Here is a 23984-nt window from a genome sequence, read left to right on the forward strand (position 1 = left end):
ATAACAGAATGTTTCACGGAGCTTGAGATGAACAGTAAAGTACTATAATGAAATGGGCAGTGACCACATGCTGGAAGCCCACCAGGAAGGACATGCTCAACATTTCTCCGGCTGAAAGGGCTGCAGATAAAACTAAACCCTCAAATTGCAATATTGGGATAGATACGAGCAAACAATTGAACAACACAGCTGCCGTCAAAAGAATATGGAAGAAATACATAGTCATCGCAATAAAAATAGTTAGTTTAACTTTAACCATTTCAGGATATAGCATATGATCAAGAATAGATGGTATTGAAGGAATGGGTCTACACTTCACTGAAGGCACTGGCAAAAACAATACTCCAAGGATTCATGGAATATCAGTTGGAATGTTTTAACAAACTGATGCAATCCTGGAAGCATTTGCTCATTTTTGATAAGAACTTTAGAAGATAGCTATCTGCCCATCTTACTGGAAGCCAAACATATCTGTATCCATTTTAATGACAGGTTAACCAACAAAGTGTGAAAACTTCAGAATAGTATCATTGGTCTCAGGTGCCAGTAAAATTTTGATGAAGCTAAGTAAAGCATGGTTGCAGCAAAAAATTAACAGAAACTGCCAAAAATTCCACCCTGTTTCAGAAGAGGATGTGGAACGAGGATGGGACTTTCTTTAATCATGGGTCAGTTAAACCATAAATTCATATTCCAAGTGCTTTAGTTGTCCAATCTTCTGTCATCATTTACAGAATTAACTGATCCAGTTAACATTTATTGATCATTAAATATGTGCAATATGTACAAAATTAACTTACTAGTCATCAAATTGTTCAGGTATAGAAGAACAATTTATCCTAAATTCATTGGGAAAGGAAAAAATTAAAAGCAGGAGGCAGATCTAGTACTTGTAATCTTGATCTTCCTCATATTAATAAACTGGCAGATATCAAGCCATCATCATTGTTACTTTTAATAAAATACCTAACAGAAACAAATCTTCTGGCCATGAACACAACACATAGGACAGTAAAGTTAGAGCAAGTTCATAAAGGCTTTTAACAGTTACAAAAGTTGAATGATTGAATAAACTCCCCTGGAGATATCAAAGCTCAGGCAGAATGATAGCCTGCAAAAGATTTTTTAAATTAGTTGTTCTTAAGAAACTGGAGCCCCCTTCCTCGCACCTGTTGCACCCGGAAGCGTCCCCGTCGGGCTCCGAGCCGGGAGCCGCTGCCCCTTTCAGGCCACTGTTTAACGACTTTGGACAGCCCTCCATGGGCTATGTGCAGGCCATGAAGCCGCCCCGGCACACAGGGCTCCCAGAGCACCTACACGGACCTGCTGTCTGTCACAGAGGAAATGGGCAAGGAGATCCGGCCCACCTATGCCGGAAGCAAGAGTGCTATGGAGCGCCTGAAGAGAGGCATCATCCAAGCCCGGGCCCTGGTCAGAGAGTGCCTGGCCGAGACAGAGCACAACGCTAGAATGTAATGAAAGCGCCCTCGCCTCCTTGCCTGGACCTTGCTGGCCACCCCAGAGCACTGACCTCTCCCCGTCCTCCACCCAGAGTCGCACTTCCAGCCCTGTGTCCCTGGGTGGGCACCCTTCAGGAACCAGCTCACTCCAGCCTGCAGCACTGGTCGAGGGCCCTCCAAGTGTCAGCCGCCAGGTCACTGTGAATCCCCCCTCCCCATGACCTGCCATCAGTGCTGATCCACTGGGAGCCTTCACCTTCCCGTGTCCCCTCCCCCCCTCAGCACCTAGCCAGCACCTAGGACTACTTCCTTTCCAACCCCTTGTCCCCAGCAGGCGCCTGGAAGACTGGTCACTTCCCTGCCTTGTCCCCCTGGGCCACAGCGACTCTTCTCAGTGTGTCTTTTGCTAAATACGCCCTTTTTGTATAAAATAAAGCTGATTTGGAGTTTTTAAAAAAAAAATAAAGAAACGAGTTTGGTACTACTTTTAAGAGCTTATTGGAGCCTGTCGATCCTTTTCTAAGAAAAAATCTACACACATGCATGCAAGTGTAAGTTGACTTGCAATTTGAGGAATCCATGTAGTCCCCCAACTTCCACTCCGTGCTCATAGTTGGTAGTTTGGCATGATTCTTACATTGGTTGGAGGTCGGAATGGTTGGCCTCTGAGGTCTTTACTGGGAAAGTTCACATTTTGCTCCATAGCATATTCCCTCCACCTACTGCTGTTTCTTTATCCCATCCTCCTTCACAAATTAATGGTTGGAAAATTGGAATGAATTGAATAATCAATGTGTACACTCAATGCAGTGAGGTTTTTATTTGTTTTCTGAAGAGCTTTTATTAAATCAATGGTGCAATCTCATAATCAATAGCATCTTTGAAGCAAGAAGAGTGTAAGCCAAAAAACATTGCTATAAAATCATAGAAGGCTTTATTTAACAACAGTGTCAATAGGTGAAGCTACAGTTTCTCAGTGTATCCTACATGGAGCTGATGTTCCCATCTCCCTAATCCTTCCCCAAAGATTCTGCACTCTGGATTTATTGCCATTTTGGCATCCTCAAGGGATTCCAATCATGTTCTTTTTAATTATTCCATGAATTTGAGGAACAAAAATAGGCCTGAAGGAGCAACATCAGGAAGGTAAGGTGGATAGCTGAGGTTTCCCTGTGACTTTTTCATAGGACTTCCCCGCTATCCTTGAAAAATCAACATGTGCATTGTCCCAACAGGAAACAAAAATTCCTTTGTGCAGTTTTCTTAGACATTTTCTCATCAGTGTTGCTTTCTTTAAAAACAAAACAAAAGTCTTCATAACAAGCCACCACTTGCTTGCCTTGTGTCATTCATGAAAAATCTATAGAGATTATCATTTTGGAATTCCCAAACCATTCTTTATAAACTTCGGAGCTGATCTCTGCTTTGAATTTAACTGGCCTTGTGGAGTGCCCTCAGAAACCGCTGTGTTACTGGACCTTGCCTCTTTCAGACATATTGTTAAATCCAAGTCTCATTCCTGGTTACAAGCTGTTCCCTAACATTGTCACCACTAGCTCCCACCTGGCTTGAAAGAGTCATGGAAAAGTCAGTTCTTTGAACAAGCTCAGTTTAGTGTTAAGCACCCTAAGGAGAGCAATGTTGAGCCCTGGTGGTGTCGTGGTTACGAGTTCTGCTGAGATCCACATGGTTGACAGTTGGAAACTACCAACAGCTCCGCAGCAGGAAGGCTGGACTTTCTACTCCCACAAAGAGGTAGTCTCAGAAACCCACAGAAGGTGGTTACGAATCACTATTGACTCCATGGCAGTGAGAGCGTGAGAATGAGCATAATACAAAAGCATGGCAAGTGTGTAAGAGAACTTGTGTGCGTCCACCCACTGATGGCAGACACAAGTGTAAACATGTTTGTTTTGTTGGATTGGGGAAGGGAACGCGAGCTCACCTTGGGCGCACGGAAGAATTACGACCAGTTGAGATGCAAACACGGCAAAAGGAGTTTTATTTTTCTAGCTCAAGCTAGGGCTTCCCTCCCTCCACTGCTCAGCGCAGCGGGGCCCAGCATCCAAAAAGGGAATCAGCCCCGAGTTCTTTGTTCCCTGCACTTTTATGGGGCTAGGGACCGGGGGCAGTCCAGTGTTGCTGTTCTTTAAACTTATTGGAGAAAACTTCTTGCATCAACGTTGTCCAGTGGTGGTTGGTGAGTAGTTCTGCGTGTATTCTCTTGACTGGTCAATTGGGGGTGGAGGTCACTGCTCCCTACTGGTCAGTCTGGGACAGGTGATGCCTTCTCTGACAGAATTACCTCAGTGTCCAGAATTCTGAAATTAGAGTTTAAGCCTGCCCCAGCCTTTGGTTTTATACGGCCTGCCATGGTGCTGGTGCTGGCAGTTGTAAACCAGGACCCCACAGTTTGGCACATAAACCTGTGCCTGTATGAACTGGATCCCTAGTAGCAACGCTTTTTCCTGTAACGATTTATTGAATGCTGTGGTTGGCAAAAAGAGTACTGCTGACAGTGGGTTATGCTCTGGGCTACTAATCCCAAGGTAGCATTAAGTACCGCCCACTTTGCAAGAGAACGAGGATGCTTTTTGCTCCTATAAAGATTTATAGTCTCAGAAACCCACCGGGGCAGTTCTACTTGATCTTGTAGGATCCTTCTGAGTTGGAATCAACTCCAAAGCAGTGATTTTTTTTAAAGCGCTTGCCTTTAAGGAGCTCTGTTGGCACTGTATACTGTTAATCAGAGGGAGAAAGAGCAAGCTGCTTGCTCTCATCGTGATTTACATCTCAGGCACTCTATGTAAGTTCTCTCTGCGTCAGAATCAGCTCAATGACACCAATGACAGTCAACCGTCAAATTCTTCACCCATCACCGTAGTAGAATTACACAAAAAAGACTGCACTGTGCTCTCTGAGTGCAAAGGGGTGTGGGAAACTGGCCCCTGCAGATTGAGGCTCATAAACAAGAAATGAGCACTGGGGGAGCTTCTGTGTGAGTCACAGAAATCAGACGTTACAGTGATTACTTCTAGTCCTCATTTTCCATTCTCTCCACTGCTGGCTATCATTTTCCCAATTCCCAGCTTTTCATAGAACTCTATTATTGGCTTTTTAAAGAACTAAGTAGAAAGAAAACAACAAACTCACTGCCACTGAGCCCATGCTGACCCATAGCGACCCCCTGTGGGTTTCTGAGCCTATAATGGATTATGAGAGTAAAAAGCCAAATCTTTCTCCCTGGAGTTGCTAAAAAGCCAAATATTTCTCCCTGGAGTTGCTATAAACCATGCAGATCCCAGCCCAATGTGATAAGCACTACACCACCAGAGCTCCAAAACCCCTGTTCTTGTCTGGGTCAGAACAGATTGCAGATAGGCAGTGATATGAAGAAATGATTTTCAGCCACAAGAGGAGACTGATGAAGAGACCCAGGGCAGTGCATGATAGACAGGAATCGGGATCCATGTGCATATTCCCATAGCATCCCTAGAAGTGCACAGTGAGGGAATTGGACTTCCTGCTCTCATGAAGGATTGAGAAGACTCATTGCTAATAAGTACTAAAGCAATCATGACTCTGTGAAAGTCTCTGGCTTTGAAATAGAGAATGTATTTTGTTTGTTTGGCGCAAGGGTACTCAGATTCTCCTCCAAATGTTTTGTGTAATTTTTATTAGATTCCATCCAGTTAATATTGAAACATAATGACACTTCAAGATAACACTGAAATGCCCCCACAGGATTTCTTAGGTTGTAATCTTTGAGGGAATAAATGGCAAGTCTTTTCTCTTACAGAGGCATCAGTAATTTTGAACTATTGGCCTTTGACTAGCAGTTGAGTGTTTAATCTTTGGTTAGGAGTTGAGAAAGTACCTGGACTCCCATAGTCCCCAACTTTATGAATTCTTGAACTAGATGAAGATGGATGGCATGAATTAAAGAAGTAATATGGGGATTAATTTTTATAAAAAAACTTATATCTCTCTTTGAGTATACATTTTAAATAGGCTAAGGAAAGCATTTTTTAATTGGTTGGATACAATTTGACTTTAAAACATACTCTATCATGTTCCTCTTCATTAGGCTCCAATGCTCTTCCAGCTAGTCAGCTGCCCCAGGGAACCAATTCTTTAAGGAAGGTGCAAGGCCCTGGTCCCCTGGTTAATTAAGAGCCATTTATCACTTTTGACTTCTACAACATTAAACCAAAAACAAAGCACCATTCAATAGCTGAAATTCATCTGAAGGAAGGAGATATGTGCAAAAGTGAATGAACAAGGTTATTCATCTCAGATTTATGTGTAATAATAAAATCTAAAACCTGGATTATTTCATTAAATTCATAAGACACCCATATGATGTGATATGATACAATTTTTAAAACTCATGTTGCACAACAATGTTTTAAAAAATTATTATTGATGATGATTATGATAACGGTGCTGAATGATGTAGGTCACTGTTCTTTTTAATTTATTTCTACAGTTTCTAAAATGATCATGTTTTACTTCGATAGCCAACAAATCAATGAAAGTTGTTTAGATGGGTAGAGAATAGTTGAGATTATGGTAAAAACATTCATAATATATTGCTAAGAATCAAAGGAAGTTGAGGAGCCCTGGCAGCATAGTGGGCTCCATGTTGGACTGCTACCTGCACGGTCAACAGAAAGCTGAGTGCATTGTTTCCGACAAGATTAAGTGAATGCATACCACATGATGTGAAAATAGCATCTCTATCACATTCTACATTGTTCTGTTGCATGCTTCTATAATTCCATAACATATTGACAACATTGCCATAGGTCTGGCCTCTGTACTTAGAAAAATGATTTTTCAAACTTAAAAAAAAATGAGTCTTGGAAACTCCTCCGAGCAGTTCTGTCCTGCTTTAAAGGTCACCATGAGCTGGAATAGGTCCAATGGAAGCGAGAAAATAAAAGGTTTCAACAGTGCATTTGAGGGACATGGCTGTATAAAATGTAAATATGTATGGAGACATATCTGAAGAGCAGATATCAAAATGCTGATATATAGTTTTATTCCTGAAATCTTTTATTCAAAAGATATCTTTTTTTGCTATTTTTTAAATTGGTCATGATTTTTTTATCATGATTTACTGAACTGATCATGAGTTACTTTCATAATTTTAAAAGTTAAACTCACAAACTACCTTGATCCTCCAAATAGGGAACAAGCTTCTCAGTTTTTTCATGGATACTGTATCCCAAAGAGACAAGATGAGAAAAGAGGATAAGGCAACGTGGATTTCAGGCATAAAGAATAGTTGAAAAACCACCTTACACAAATGTGAAAGCTGAACAATTAGAAATACCAAGGAATTAATGCCTCTGAATTATGGTGCTTGTGAAGACAATTGAATACACTATGGACTTCCTGAAGAATGCAAAATCTGTGCACGAGATAGGGGTTGTGGAATGTAGTGACACGAAAGAGCTTGGCTTTCAGCATCTTACATTTCTCCTGGCCTGGTGTTCCAGAATTACAGAAATATCCAAAAGGTTTTCTCAAAACAACCGAGATACCTTTTTCTTAAAGTTTCACAGCCTAGGCCAATCTTTTCATTGTAACATCACATAATTCACAAAGTGTACATTTGAAGACCAAAGAGCTCGAGTTAAGGAATTGGATCTTCTATATTTTACTTGTGTGATTTTGGATATTCTATTTCATTTTCCTATGCCTCAATTTCTGGAAGAGTAGCTATGGAGCATATTACATAAGATGATGCTTATATAATACAGTAAATACAGCCCTACTCAGTTCCGTGATGGTAGTAGTCACTGTGATAATGCATTTATAATCTATATACAATAATTATAGCAGCATCATTTGTTTTCTACTCATGACTATTTATGCTACGCCTTTCTTGGACAGCCTAGCAGTGCTGTTGGGGAAGAGTTGGATTACTCAGCACAAGCCCAATGGTGTAAACTCGTCAGCCACTAAGGGAAAGATGAGGCATGCTACTGTGAGGCTGTACAGCCTTGGAAAACACATGTAGGTTTGCTCTGAGTTGGAATCAACTCAGTGGCAGTGGGATGGGGATGGGGGTTGAGATTTTTCCCAGCAGCCAGGGTCACTCATGAGCAAGGCATGTGTATTACTTTTGCTACAATGATTGTTGGCCATAATTTCTGCAGTTAACGTACAGTTGATGTGCCGATATTATTGTTAGCATTTCCTTATTCTCTTTTCTATCATTTTGATTGTCTATGACTCTGTATTAGACAACTGCCTTATCTACATAGCTTTCCTGTTTCATCTACAGAGCCTTGCTTTTCTCTTTTAAATCAGATCTCAAAAACAGAGCTAAGCTGTTTGACCTCATCGTAATGTGCCTCTTTCCTTAATTTCACCAAGAGGCAGGGCAAATATCTCTTGATGGATCAAATAATGGTTGAATGTTGAGTGAGGATAATGGAGAAAGGTAGTCTCTTTAACAAATATCTTGTTTCCTTCATACCACTCCTGGGAAAGTGAAAGCTAGCAACAAGTCCTTATGTTATGGTGAGTAGGCAGAAATAGAAACCTGCATTCTCAATAATGTTCAATATTATCGATAATAGTCAATATATTGAGGATTCAGGTTTCTATTTAGGAACACTAGGAGAGTCTTCAATACTGATCAGACTGAGGATGAGTGGCATACCCCAGACGATGGCTTTTAGTCATGTATCAGGTCTTGAACTTAATCAATTTCATGACTCAATTTTTGGTCAAACATTAAACATGACTATAAAGGGAAGAATAGTACTAGGGAGGTGTGCACCAAATTTGAGATGTCAAGATGCAGCATTTAACCAAGACGGATTTGTTTGCTCTGGTTTTCAGTAGTTATTTGAATGTTCTTTGCCCACAGCATGATTCAAATGCATTTATTCTTTTGTGATCTTCCCTATTTATTGTCCAGGTCCATGAATATGAGATGATTGTTATACCATTACTGGGGTCAGATGCACCTTAGTTATCACTGACATCTCTGATTTAACATTTTTAAATTTTGGGGTGTTTTACCTAATGCAAGGAATCTGATAATTTCTCAACTTGTCTCTCCATTTATCTTGATTGATCATTAGCAAGTGAAAACTTCCATTTTTATCCATTTATCATTTTTCTCCATTAATTATGTTGTTAAGTTCTGAGGATTTTGTTTTACATCGAATTTAAGTCCATATTGAAGGCTATACAGCCTTTGATCATCATTAGAAAGTGCTTCAAATTCTCTTGACATTAAGCAAGCAAGTTTATGTTATCTGTATTTGAAGGTGGCATGACTTCTCCCAAACCCGATGCAATCCTCTTCTTCATATGATGCAGTCTCTCTGATGATTTGCTGATCATTCAGATTAAATAAGTTTGGTGAAAGTATGCATCCATGACATAATCCTTTTCTGATTCTGAAACCTGCAGCATTCTCTTGTTCTGTTTCAATGCTTGCATTGTGGTCAATGTACAGGTTTCATGCGCGTACAATTGGTGTTCTGGAATTTCTATTTTCCCTAATGTTATCCATAGTTTATTATGATTCACACAATTGAATGCCTGTACTAGTCAATAAAACACACGTAAACATTTTTGTAGTAATTTTCTCTTTCTGCAAAGATCCATCTAATCTCAGCCATGTTAAACCTCAATCAACATATTCATCAGAATCCAGCTTGAATTTCTATCAGTTCCTTAGTGAAATACATCTGAAGTAATTTTTGAGTTATCGTAAGCAAAAGGTTATTTTCATCGGGTATTGATGATAATAATAAATAATTTCTGCATTCCGTTGCATCACCTTTCATTGAAATGAATACAGTGATGGATCTCTGCCAGTTGGTAACCAGGTAGCTATCTTCCAAAGTTCTTGGCATAGATTTGTGAATACTCTCTGTGTTGCATGAGCTTGCTTAATATTTCAACTGGTATTCTGTCCATTCCTGCACCAGGAATGTCTTCAATGCAGCTTGGATCTCTATCTTCAATACTATCAGTTCTTTATCATATGCTTTCTGATGAAAGGTTGAATATTGACCTATTCTTTTTGGTACATGACTGGGTTTCTTCTATCTTCTTTTTATGCTTCTTCCATCATTCAATATTTTAATCAAAAATTATTTTGTTATTTCAACTGGATGTGTGAATATTTTTTCATTTATTTCAGTTTAAGATATGCTGAGTGTATTAGTTCCTTTATTACTTTCTAAATACTATGTCTTTAAATATTTTATTACAATACCTTTGAGGTTTCCTATTAAACTCTTTACACCATCATTTCTTTAATTCCCTTTAGCTACTGTACTTACAAGAGCATTTTCACAGTCTCTCTTGACATTCACTTTGCTCTTGTGTATAATTCCTGCCATTTTATGACCTTTTGATTTCTTCATGTATGATACTCTTAATGTTATCCCACATCAGATCTCCTGTCATTAATTTTCATTGCATCATATACTTTCTTCAGAAATATTCTTAATTAAGGTAGGATATACTCAAGGGGGTATTTTGACAGCTTTGCACTTGCATTCATTTTCTTTATCTTCAACTATTCCACAGTTGGTCCCTGGACTTTTCTTAGCTGATTATGTTGAATTTTTCATTGTTTTTTCCAACAGATATGATACATTTGACTCAGGTGTATTCCATCTGGTGAGGTCTATATGTGTTTGTGACATTTATGTTGTTGATAAAGGTACATTTGCAATAAAGAAGCTGTTACTCTTGCTATAATGAGATTGTTTTCAGTTTCATTCCTATCACACAAACAATATTTTGCACCTACGAATTATTCCTCTTTGTTTTTAGCCTTTGCATTCCAATTGGCATAATTATCAAAGTTTCTTGATTGCACGTTTGATTGATTCTAACTGAAGAGAGTAGTAAAGCTCTTTAATTTTTCATCACTAATTTGTATAGTTTGTGAATACATTTCTATAATATTTGTATTGACAGGATTTATTTGCAGGTATATAGATATAATCCTATTATAGGCAGCATTGTACTTCAATAGGTAATGGCATTCCTTTTGAATTTGTACTTCCTGGTGAAATAAACCATATGATTTTTCCAACTAAAAAATTCCATTTCAGCTCAGTAATGGCTAGGGCATCTGTCTTTAGGAGCCTCTTTTCATTTTTGACAACTTCCAAAGTTCCTATATTTAAAATTTGTACAGTCCACATGTTTATGATAAAGGGATGTTTGTAACTGTTTCTTCTTATTTTGAGTTGTGCCCCATGAGAAAATAAAGGCCTTGGAAGGTTTACTTCATTGATTTCATTATGGTCACCTGTGGTTTGAGAAGGCAACTCTTGCCCAGTGCAATTTTGATTGTCTCCCAAACTAAGGAGTTCATCTTCCAGCAGTGGATCTGAAATGTTACCTAAGATTTTCAATGGTTAACTTCATAAGTGGATAGCCAGTGCCAACTTCTTAGTCTGTTCTTATTCTGAAAGCTCTGCTGAATTCTTTTCACCATGAGTAATTCTTGGTATTTGAAATACCAGTGGTCTAGCATCCAACATCACAGCAACATGCTAGTCAACATAGCATGACAAAAATCAATGGAAGAGTGTTGGAGTATGTTAATTCTCGATTATCTAGAGAATCAAAACCAGTGATGCTTGTACATGTTAGCATACAGACAGAGATTTATATCAAGAAATGGTTTACATAATTGTATAAATAGGTAGGTCCAGTCTTTCAAGTCAGATTTCAGACTTGTGGAAACTCATGAACAGGAAGCAATTTGATGAAGCAGAGACAGGCTGGCAGATGCATAGCTGATATGAATCCAATAATGGCCAAATGAATCCACCATTGTTAGTCGCTGACAGCTCCTCGAATCACAAGGCAACACAAAAGGATATTAAGAAAACAGACGCAAAATCCAACTCATTGGATTTCATTTCTGTTTTGTCTCTTTCTCTTATACAAAAGGTCACAAGTTCTAAGGCAGTGTCATCAGACTGAAACCTGATTGATAGATTGGGCTCTGCCCCTACCCTTACTCAGAAGTATCTTCTTGTCATAATCCCTAACCATCATAGTGAAGGAAGATTTAATGATACTACCCAAAGAAAAGCAGATACAATGCAAACCTTATCCTGTTTCCAATATCATTCTGTTACAAGATAGAAAAGTAACCATTAACTTTATGTGGAAAGGAAAGAGAGCACAGACAAGCAAAGGACTATTACAGAAACAGAATTGAATAGAATATCACTCACTCCAGATCTCAAAATCTACTAAAAAGCCAAGTAATCAAAACGTTCTGGTCCTTGTACAATGGACACATAAACCTATGTGACAGAATTGAGAAACCAAAAGTAAACCTATTTACCTAAGGAAAACAGATCTTTGACATACAGTCCCCCAATAATCACATTGAGAAGAGACACTCTCTTTATTAAGAATAAAACAGGACCCATATCTCATACCATATACAAAAACAAATCCAATCAAATTGGGCCAAAGACCTAACTGTAAAACAACCAAAAAGATCATCAATGGAAAAATAAGGACAAACCTAAGGGCTCAAATACATGACATAAATATGCTATCAATCATAAAAGATCATAAAAAAGCAACACGAGACAAACTAGATGACTGAGACCTCTTAAAATTAGACACTTATGGACTTCCAGGAAGATGGCTGCTAGGTACAGGTAACTGCATCAGGGACTCCATGGGCGATTGCCAGCTTTGGTGACAGAGACACTGAGTGAGGGATCTGGAGAGAGCAGATGGCCTTCACAGCTCCCCAGAGATCTTTGGGCAGATCTTTCCCTTGTCGTTGACCCACCTTGTCCCCCTGTCTACTCTACTGAGCTCCAGAGGTGTGTGGCCTGGTACCTGGGCCATATACGCCTGCATCGCCAATCCAGACCCACCTCCACCAATGGCCCTGCCGCCAGCCCCCAACCAATGCCACCACTTGGTGGATCAGAGCCGCTCCCTCTACCTCCCTAATCCACCGCTTTGCGCCCCCGCCATCTGTCTAATGCCACCACTTCATGGCTCGTGACTCTGCCCCACCCCACCACGTCAAGTTTTATGGTCCAGTATCCTGCCCACCACTGCCCTTTGGCAGGCCCACCAACCAAACACCACTACAAGCTCGTGGTTCCACCATCCCACAACCAACGGCCCCACCACTACAACACCCATGGCCCCACCACAATCACTGCTTGATGGCTCATGGTTTCACCCCCGCCAGTCACCCTTGCTCCTTGAGGCCCACATCCCAGTGACACTCCAGTCACCCCTGCTGGGACCCCAGTGCCACATGGGTTCTTCACACTGGCACCATGTGCCACACACACTCTGGGTTCCTGCCTCCCACTTCCCATGAAAACAGCCTGCCCAGCACCCCTTCTGCCCGATACCACCTGGACCATAATGCCTGACTGGCTACCAAATTGAGAAGAATCCAAACTGCCTAGGGAAAAAGCAAAACCCCAGTGACATAGAGGTGCAGCACGATCCTGCAGCACACTGGGCTCTAGGAAGGCCTTAGAATCACTGTTGTTGCAGTCAACCCCTGTGAAACAGAGAAGCTGCTCAAACCTGTGGCACAGCTGACTCCAGGTAGTTTTTAGAACCATCCCTAGTAGCGGCTGAGAAAAAATTCACAGGACTCCTGGAAAACCTGGAAAATGTCACCAAACTCCACCAAAATGCCACACAGACAATTCACATCAACAACCACTACAAGAAAGTAGGAAAAACAAAATGCAAAATCAGAGAAAGACCTGTACCTAGCAAGATGCATAGAAGAGGCAGACTTTGAACCACAACAGGAAGAAATCTTCAGGATTCTTCTTAGAGTCATACAGAATATGAAGGAATCAATACAGAAAAAAGGATGGGAAAACTAGAGACTAGAGTCTGCCTACCAAAGGGAAATTGAAGAGTTAAGGGAAAACACAACAGAAGCAGAGCAAACAGTAAAAGATCTATCATCAGACTGGAAGAGGCAGAGAATCGTATCAGCAAACTGGAAGACAGCCAAGCAGAATTCAACAAATGTGAAAGACAATCAAACAAGATAATTAAATAAACTGAAGAAAACAATGGGTAATGTTATGAAGAGGAACAATTTTAGAATAATTGTGTTTCCAGAGCAAGACATAACGAAAAAATCAACAGCTAAGATAGTGAGGGAAGGAAACATCTTTCCTGCAAGAAAATCTCCCCAAATTAATGAAGGGAAATCAGACAATTATCCAGGAAGCAGAGGACATCAATTAGGTTGAACCCCAAGAAGAACACCCCAAGACACTCAGTCATCAAACTAACCAAGTTTGAAGAAAAGGAGAAAATCATTAAGAGCAGCTGCAGGTAAAAAAGGCAGTCAGATAAGAATATGCTTTGATTTGTCAACAGAAACCAGGAAGAAGAGGAAAGAATGGAATAACATCTTCCAAAAGTTGAAAGAAACTAATGCTAACTCAAGAATCCTATATCCTGCAAAACTATCCATTAAAATCAAAGGAGAGATAAGGGTTTTCCTAGATCAGGAAAAAATTAGAATATTTGAAAAAAAAAACAAACAAACCAAACCCCAGTGCTGCAAAAATTATTTTCCAACCTACTTTGCTCTGAAGGCCAACACCCACAAAACACAACATGAGACCACTGCACAGTGTAACTCTATCCAAAAGCCAAGTACTGAAAGCCATCCCCAAGACATCTTTGTCCCAATGGTGAAAAGAAGATAACAATGAATTCTACCACATATACATAACACAATGCTAATGAGGTAGATAGGAAAAGTCTATCACAAAAAGGTGCAAGACAGCAAAAAATTCACAGATGGATGTAATAACCCAGAATGTCAATGGTTTGAATCCTACCATTAAAAGACTAAGGCTGGCAGGCTGGATTAGGAAACAAAATCCAGTGATCTGTTGTCTACAAGAAATACATCTCAAGCTCACAGACAAAAACAGGCTAAGGATCAAAGGTTGGTGGAAAGTACACCAGGCTAATGGTGTGTTAGAGTTCTCTTGAGAAAAAAAAAAACAGGACACTTATAATTTTATGTATATTGATATAGATAGATATATATAGCATAAGAAAAAACAGAAAATTAGTCTAAAAAGCAATAAAAATGGCTCAGTACAACTCACTTCCATGAGACAGCTAATACATTGGTAGTCCTTCAAGTCTTGAGGGTCACTGGGTGCAACTCAAAGAAGCATACTGCTGAGCGCTCTGTAGAGCAATTCAGATAGTCCAGCCACAGGCAGCAAACCACAGGGCAGGTCAACAACTGTCAGACAGATGTCAGGGTCTGACAGTCCCCAGCTCAGGCAATGCATATTCCAGTAGCGTGGTGAAGCAGGTCTTGAAGGAACCTCAAATTACAGCAACACAGTCCACGAGTTGGGTGTCCCACAGGTAGTGTAGCTCACAAGTTGAGGCAGAGAACCAGCTAAGGCAGGTTCATACTGGTCCGATCATCAAAGAGCAAGAGACAAGAAAGACAAGTCGCACCGAGCCATTTATCTCTCCACCCTTTAAATAACCCCACGTGTGTTCATTGGCTGGGTTGGCACAATCTAACAGAAGCAGGAGTCACCATTCTGATCTCAAACAAAATTGATTTCAAAGTTTAGGGTATAATGAGATTAGTGTGGGCATTGTGTACTGCTTAAGGGATCAGTAGACCAAGAACCAGTGAACATAATAAATATATATGTGTTCAATGAGAGAACTGTGAAATTCGTCAATCAAATTCTTCAAAAGGTGAAAATCATGAAATTGACAATCATAGTAGGAGATTTCAATATACTGCTCTCCAAGGATAGAGCAGTGGGGAAAATGTTCAACAAGGAGACCACAGAAGTAAACTACAATTAGTCATCTCAACTTGATAGATATATTCCTCATTCTCCAACCAACTGTAAAAAAAAAATCATATTCTTTTCAAGCTCACATGACAAATATGTAAAATAGACCACATGCTGGGACACAAGTCAAGTTTGAGCAAATTCAAATAAAGAGGTTACTCAGAGTTCCTTCTCTGACCACTATGCCACAAGACTGGAAGTCAACAACAGAAACTTCACAAAAACAAGGACAAATACTTGAAGGATTAATAACATACTGTATATACTTGTGGATAAGTCAAGTTTTTCAGCACATTTAAAAAAATAATTGTATTAGGGGCCCATACAAATCTTTTCACAATTCATACATACATCATTTGTGTCCAGCACACTCGTAATATGTTGCCATCATCATTCTCAAAACACCTACTTTCTACTTGAGCCCTTTTATCAGCTCCTCAATTTTACCCTCCCTCCCTGCTCCCCCTCCCCCTGAACCCTTGATAATTTATAAAGTATTATTTTATCATATCTTACACCAATCAACGTCTCCTTCACCCACTTCTCCGCTGTTCGTCCACCTGGAGGAGGTTATATGTAGACCTTGTCATCTGTTCCCCCTTTCTCCATCACCTTCCCTCCACTCTCCCAATATCGCCACTCCTGGTCCCCACTCTGCACTCCCCCTCATTCACAATGCTATTTTTTGTGGTCTTTGATGTCTGATACCTGATCCCTTCGACGCTTTGTCATCTCACAGGTTCGGCACATTTTAAATGCAGTTTTTCTGGTAAAATTAGGTGCCTCAACTGATATTCAGGTCGGCTTACCAGGACGTTTCTGGAAATCAATGAGAATGAGAATACAACATACCAAAATCTATGGGATAAATCAAAAGGGAGTTATCAGAGAATGCTTGATAGCCACAGTGTGCATATAAAGAAGGGAGAGACTTATGGTGGATACCTCTTACAAAACACCCGCAGTTGGGGCAGAGTCAACAGAATATTTTTTAATAGCAAAAGAAAAGGAATTATAAAAATCATGGCAGAGATAAATGAGTGGGAAAAAATGATGGAGAAAATTAACTCAATAGAAAGTTGGTTCTGTGAATGGGTTAGCTGAAACCACAAACCGCTGGCAAACTAACAAAAGATAGGAAGGAGCAGGCATCAATATCCAGGTTGAGGAATGAAACAGAGGAAATTATAATGGACTCCAATGAAATTAAAAGGCTAATTACACAGTACTATAAGAGCTGTACTCCAAGGAATAGAACAACCTAGATGACAAATACCTGGGAAACAAATCCTCCCCAGATAATTCCACATAGACATCAAGAACTTGAATATACTCATAGCAAAAGAAGAAATAGATAAGGTTACCAAGGAACTATCAAGTAAAAGGAGCCTTGGCCTGAATGGCTTCACAAGAGAATTCTACCAAGCAATCTGGGAAGAGCTGACACCAATTATACATAAGCTATTTCAGAACATGAAAAGGACAATAAATTCCCAAGCACATTCTACAAAGGCAGCACAACACTGATACCAAACTGAGCAAGCTTCCAAAAGATTAGAGAACTACAGGCTGATATCTCTAATGAACACAGATGCAAGAATCCTTAACAAAATCTTGGCTAATAGAATACAGAAGTATATTAAAAAAAATAAATCCATCATGACCAAGTGGGGTTTATTCCAGGGATGCAGGGTTGATCCAACATTCAGAAACCGATCAATATCATCCACCACATTGAAAAGAAAAAGGACAAAGACCATAAATAATATCAGTAGTCACAGAAAAACATTCAACAACATTCAACACCCCTTCCTAATTAAGACAATCAAGAATATATGGCTGGAAGGAAAATACCTCAATATAATTTAATCTATATTTAAAAATCCACAGCAAGTGTTACAATCAATGGAGGGATGTCTAAAACATTCCCACCGAAAAAGGGAACCAGACAAGGATGCTCCTTGTCCCCAATTTTATTCAACACAGTCCTGCTATCAGACAATGGAAGAATATCAAGGTGTACGTCTGGGGAAGGAAGAAGTGAAATTTCCATCATTTGCAGATGATATGACTGTAGATGCTTAGAACCACAAGGGCTCTACAATAGGACTGTTGGAAGTAATAGAGGAGTATGGTAGATCGGCAGCATATAAGAACAAGCAGAAATCATTTGGATTGCTATATACAGCTGATGGGATTACAGAAAAAGAAATCAGAAAGTTAGTACCCTTCACGATTGCCAAGCATAAATTGAGATATGTAGGAATATACCTAACCATAAAAAACCCCAAAAGATCTGTACCAGGAAAAGTATAAAACAGTGTAATCCCAATACAAATACTAACATCATTCTTCAAAGACCTGGAAAAACTGACTATCAACTGCATGTGAAATGGGAAGAAACCCAGAAGGGGCAAAGAAATTCTCAAAAGAATAAAGTTGGGGGGGGGGGGCTTGTATTACCTTACTTTAAAACTTTTTATACAACCAGTTTTCAAAACAGCATGGTACTGGTATATTGATAGATACTAGGACCAATGTATAAGAACAGAAAATCCAGAAATAGAAACCACAGAATACAGACAACTGATCTTTGATAAGGACCCAAAAATGATCAAATGGGAAGCAGATGCCCTTTTTAACAAATGGTGCTGGAAAAACTGAATGTGAACCTGCAGAAGAACCTCACCTCATACACAAGGAAAAATTCAAGGTGGATTACAGATCTCAAGGTAAAATCCAAAACTATCAGGCTCAGCAATGAAAAATTAGGGACAAAGCCGAGCACCTTAACTCAGGGAATACATGGGCTATCAATAACAGTGAAGGATGCACACTCAGAGGAAGATAAAATAGATGTGTGGGGTACACTAAAGATAAAACACGTGTGTGCATCAAAGATTTCATCAAGAGAGTAATGAGAAAGCCCACAGACTGGGAAAAGATACTTAGTGAAGACATATCAGACAAAAGTCTTATTTTCTAAAATCCATAGAACCCTGCAACTTTACATTAAGAAAAAACAAACAAAATAAAACAAAAGAATATCCCACTGAGAAGGTGGGCAAAAAAATTGAATAGAAGATTCATAAAAGAGGAAACTCAAATGCCCAATAAAGTTATGAGGATATGTTCCTGATCATTAGACAACCAGGAAATGCAAATCAAAGCAAGCATGAGACACCACCTATACCCACACAAAAGGATAGCCCATTTCAAGAACACAGAAAACAACAAATGTTGGAGGGGCTGTGGTGAGCTAGGAACTCTCATTCAGTGCTGGTGGTCTTTCAGATACATACCGCCACTGTGGAAAGTGATTTGGCAATACCTAAAACAGGTGGAAATCCAGTTGCATTACGGCCCAGCAATTCCATTACTGGACATGTGTACCCAGAGGAATTAGAAGTAGGCCATAACCAAACACCTGCACTCTAATGTTCACCGCCTGCAGTTTACAATCACAGGGAACTGGAAACAGCCAAATTTCCATCAGTAGACGAACGGATTTTAAAAACTGGTATATGCACACAATGGAGTACTACACATCACTAAAAAACAGCGAAGAAATGATGAGACAACTCATCTGGTGGACGGAATTAGAGCATATAATGCTGAACGAAGTTAGTCAAGCACAGAAGGGCAAGTACAAAAAGAGTCCACTGAGGTAAATTCAAACAGAGCTGGCATAGGGGAAAATGTATATATGCAGAGTTCCCTGGGCTGAGGACTTAATCCTCTGGCAAGAGCCAGACTAAACACAATGATTCATATATCATCAAAAAAGAAAAGAAAAAAATAATAATTAAAAATATGCAGATGGAAACTGTGCAGAAAGACATCTCCCCCTCTCCCCCACCCTCCCATAAGCCTTTATAGGCCACAGGGGTGTGGGGAAAGAAAAAAGATGGCAATGGGGGAACAGGAGACTAATCCACCCAAGGGGGCGTGTTATTGTTTATGCCTCCATGAGAGAGACTGAGAGAGAGAAAGAGAGACAGAGAGAGAGAGAGAGAGAGAGAGAGAGAGAGAGAGAAGACCTCATGCTGGTGCAAGAAGCATTAAGGACAATGTTCCTGCTCACAGTAGCTCATGTGTGGATAAGACTCAGATCTGGCCCCAGCTCGAGAGACATGATGTCCCCTGGCCGGCATGACCAGCCCACATGGGAGCAAAGCAAGACGGGAGAGCAGCACACCAGCAATGAAAGCAAAGACACGAAGTTCCTGAGGATCTTGATAGCAGTCTTCTGACTTGGGAGGCAGCACTTGGCACCTTGTCTGAACTGGTTGGGGGATGTTCACAAGGGCGCCGCACTGAAAGTTAAAGGTATAGCAGGATGGGGGCTGGAGCACTATACTTTTCCTTTCCAGCATTGACTGCAGGAAGAGCAACAGGGTCTTCCAGAAGGGGCACCCTTTTGACGTGCACAGGAATGCTAGGAATAGGGTGTAAGTGCTGTTGGTAAGTGCATCATGGGAGATAGAAGCCCAAAAGAAAAGGAGAATGGAATCTGTCAGGCTTGGTTGGCTATTTGATAGAGAGATACTCATTCACTCGAGGTCAAGACAATAGTTAGACACGGAACTATGAGCATGGGCACCTTTTATTCTTTCTTTCTTTTTTTGGTGTCTGTCTATATAAGATAGGCAGGATGAACAGTCATGAGAGGATGATAATGGGACTGAAGGTTTGGGGGGCGGAGGGTTGCATGGGAGAGGAGAAGGTGAGGGGAGGGGAGTGATAAGCCCATAACAGTAGGGAGAGGGGATCAAAAAGCTATGGTGAGGAGTGGGTAGCATACCTGGTCTTGTTGATCAATTGAAATGAGAGGTGAATGATGGGAAAATATGATAGTGGGGCAGGAGGGGAAAAAAGAAATAAAGGATAGTATAAAAGAAAATATGTATAAATATAGAGATGTATATGCGTAAATATATAAATAAATATAGTTCTTTCTACACACACATATAAATACAAAATGGAAGTAGATAGACTTTGGGGCTTTGCCTGAATCTTACCTCAGTATAAGAACGGTTTGTTCTAATAATGTGGCATTATATGATACCTACCTCCCTGACAGGCTTGCTAAAGACAAAATGGGTACAGAAGCAAATAAGGCAAAGAAAGCTGATGGTGCCTGGATATTAAAAGATATAGCATATGGGGTCTTAAAGGCTTGATGTTAAACAGTGGCCATCTAGCAGGGAAGCAACAAAGCCCTCATTGAAAAAGCACACTAACCTTGGAATAGTTATCCGAAGTTCAGAAACAAGCAACCAAATTGACATGAAGGAACATAGACCAAGTCGAGACCCCAAACCCATATAAACCTCTAAGAAAATGGGACAGGCCCTCAGAGAAGGGTCACACAGAATGGATGATATATCCAGGGTGCAGAATAGCACCGTTGAAACACATAACTATCCTCTAGTGCTTTACTATTTCCTCCCTTTATTATTACAGTCTTAGTTTTCACTCATTAGACCTGCATATGTTCATGTGTATAATCAATGTTGTTCCATACATGAAATCCAAGCTAGATAAACTCTTCTGGAATTGTAATGGGAGTAATGATTCCCAGAGGGTACAGAAAGTGTAACCCCCCCTTGAGAAGAACAAATAGCAGAATGGCAGATGAACAGATACATTGGATGGTGTAAGACACAGAGGGGGTGGGGAATAACAATAATAATAATATTTAATGTAATAACAAGGTTTCTTGGGGGGTAGGGATAAAGGGGAGCTGAAACCAAAGAGTGCAAGAAGAAAGAAGATGGTTGGAAAATGGTGTTGGTAACAATTGTACAATCATGTTTAAACTAATTGAACTATGGATTGCTATAATATCTGTAAGAGCTTTCAATAGAATGGAGGGAAAACATAGACACTTATGTGCACCGAAAGATATCACCAAAAGAGTACAAAGAGAACCCACAAATCGGGAAAATATTTTTTGCGATGACATTTCAGACAGGAGACTAATCTCTGAAATTCATAGATTACTTCAACACATCAACAAAAGAAAGAAAAATAAAAGTAAAAATGAGCAGAGGACATCCACAAACACTTCAACAAACAATGCATGCAGACAACCAACAAATATGAAGAAATGCTTGTGATTATTAGCCATTCCAGAGATATAAGTCAAAATAGTAATGAGCTGTCACCTAACCTCTGTACTATTACCAAAGTCAAAATAACAGAAAACCAATAATGGCAAAGATAAGAAGAGAAACGAAATCTCATACATTGCTGGTGGGACTCTAAGATGGTGCAACAGCTGTGGAAAGTGACATGGTACTTTCTCAACAAGTTAGACCTAGAAATACCCTATAACCCAGCAGTATCTCTACTTATTACGTAAGACCTGTGACATAATTAATATATGCATACTCCTATTCATTGAAATATCATTTATAATAGCACAAGATGGAATTACCAATAAGACCATCAATGGAAGAATACATACACACAATGGAACACTATGCAATGTTAAAGAATAAAGATGAATCTGTGAAATATTTTATAACAAGAGTGAAGCTGGAGAATATTATGGTGAGTGAATTTAGTCAATCAAAAAAGGACAAGCATTGTATGAGAATGCTTTTGTACAAAATTTAAAAAAGGGTTTCACACTAAGAGAAACACTCTTTGAGGGGAAGGAAGAGACGGGACAAGCTACAGGGTGGACAAGTATTAACTTGGACAAAGGGAACGCATTCTACAATAAGAGGTTGGTTGGCAAAATGTGATGAAGCAGGGAAGACACTGGGCAATTTACAAGAGTTTATGGCATCAGATGCAAACACTGTTATAGACACAATCTGTAATCGTGGGAATCTTTGAGTAGGTGCTTGGATAGACAGGGTTTATATGTGTGAGAGAGAGAGAGTGAGAATACACACACACACACACACACACACACACACGTACCCAAAAGTATGCATAGTTATGGAAACTGCTCAGACATGACGAAAAACCTTGAAGGAATGAGTTACTAGTTATGGGAACTCAGGACATAGTCTGCAGTGACACCAAATGACAACATGGTTCACACTGACAATAGTCTGCATTCTATTTCGGCAAGCAATAACTGAGTTCTTGCTTATATGCAGTCATCTAAGGTGAAACTATTGATCTCAAGAAAAGTGAAGAAAATTGAAGGGCAAATGGAAACAAAGTCAAATGGACCAAGCAAACACCAGTCTCTACAATTCTGAGACCTGGAGAACTAAATGTTTCCCAGTTACTAATATGTCTGGAAACTGAATCATAATAGAAAGTCTTAAACAGAGTTGGAGAAAAGGTAGAACATAGATCAAAATTATCAAAGACCAAAATCACTAACAAGATTGAAGTTGATGAAACCCCCTATGTTATGGCCTCCATCACCTTGCAGGTATGGAAAACCTCAATTTATAATAATCTACCACTTAAGGTCAACATGGCAGCAATTAGTCAATAACAAAATTTGAAGAAATAGGCAACAAAATGGATGGCAACAGACCATAGGAAGCACAGAGAAGTAGGATAATTGAATGTGTATTGAGAGGATTGCCATGGATAAATTGAAATAAAATCTGTATGAATGGTTGAATGTTAAACTAATTATCTGTTCTGTAAACTTGCAATAAAAAATAAGAAAAGGAAAAAAATGAACATATAAGACAAATCTACTGCAAAATGTCTATTTAAAGTGTTAGAAAAGAAAGATGTCAATATGAAGACTTAGGTACACCTGACGCAACTCAAGGTGTGTTCAATTGCCTCGTGCATGTGAAAGCTGGACAATGAATAAGGTGATCCCAGGAAGAATTGTTGCCTTTGAGCTATGGTTTTAGCAAAGATTATTAAATATACCAGGAGCTACCAGAATTACAAAGACATCTCTCTTGGAAGAAGTATAAGAGGACTTAAAACACTTCATGGAAGATTTTTATTGTTTTGATCCCACTTTCCCAGAAAGTCTTTTTCTGAAGCCCTCTCATACAATCAGAATGCTCCTTAGAAATGAGGATACCAAGAGTTCCTCTCACATCTTTGAGGCTTGTTATCCATCCCTAAAGAAGAGTCCACAAAAATGCAGAAAATCCTGAGTTAGGTGGACCGATGCATGGCTGCAACAATGGGTGGACTCCTAGAAGATTGTGAGTTTGGTGCAAGACTCAGCAGGGTTGCGTTCTCTTGCTCCTAGAGGGTAGTTAGTAGTCATAACCTACCCAGCAGCACTTAACAACAAAATCCACATGGCAGAATATGGCATTGCTAGGCATTTTCCAAAGCAGGCGTCCATGTGTTTTAATTAAAATGCTTCAAATACTCATTTTAAGAGAAACAACCTCAATCATTTAGACCCAAGAATGAAATATATATATATTTTCTGCTTTTAGGCTAGAAAAGTTCTGTGTGGTTTAATTTATAGTGACACGGCATCTTAACTGATGACTCCTCCTTCTTTCCTTTGGCTGTTGTTAAGAACCTCAGAACTAAATTTGCTAAGAAAATAGGTTTTGTTGCTGGTCTTACTTTCTTCTTTTCAGTTTAATCTTGGTTGTGTTTCTCTGTTTATTCACTTCAGTATGTACTTGGCTTATAATTAACCAAGATTAAAGAGAAGGGAAGGAAGGAAGAGGTAGAAAAGGAGGGAGAAGGG

General features: G+C 39.6%; 1 pseudogene; it reads left to right on the plus strand.

The window, feature by feature from the left end:
• The first annotated feature begins 1259 nt into the window (after positions 1-1259).
• LOC142440175 (cyclin-dependent kinase 2-associated protein 2 pseudogene) lies at positions 1260-1476 on the plus strand (annotated as a pseudogene).
• Positions 1477-23984: the final 22508 nt, after the last annotated feature.

The sequence above is a fragment of the Tenrec ecaudatus genome, chromosome 2, assembly GCF_050624435.1.
Source record: "Tenrec ecaudatus isolate mTenEca1 chromosome 2, mTenEca1.hap1, whole genome shotgun sequence".
NCBI lineage: Eukaryota > Metazoa > Chordata > Mammalia > Afrosoricida > Tenrecidae > Tenrec > Tenrec ecaudatus.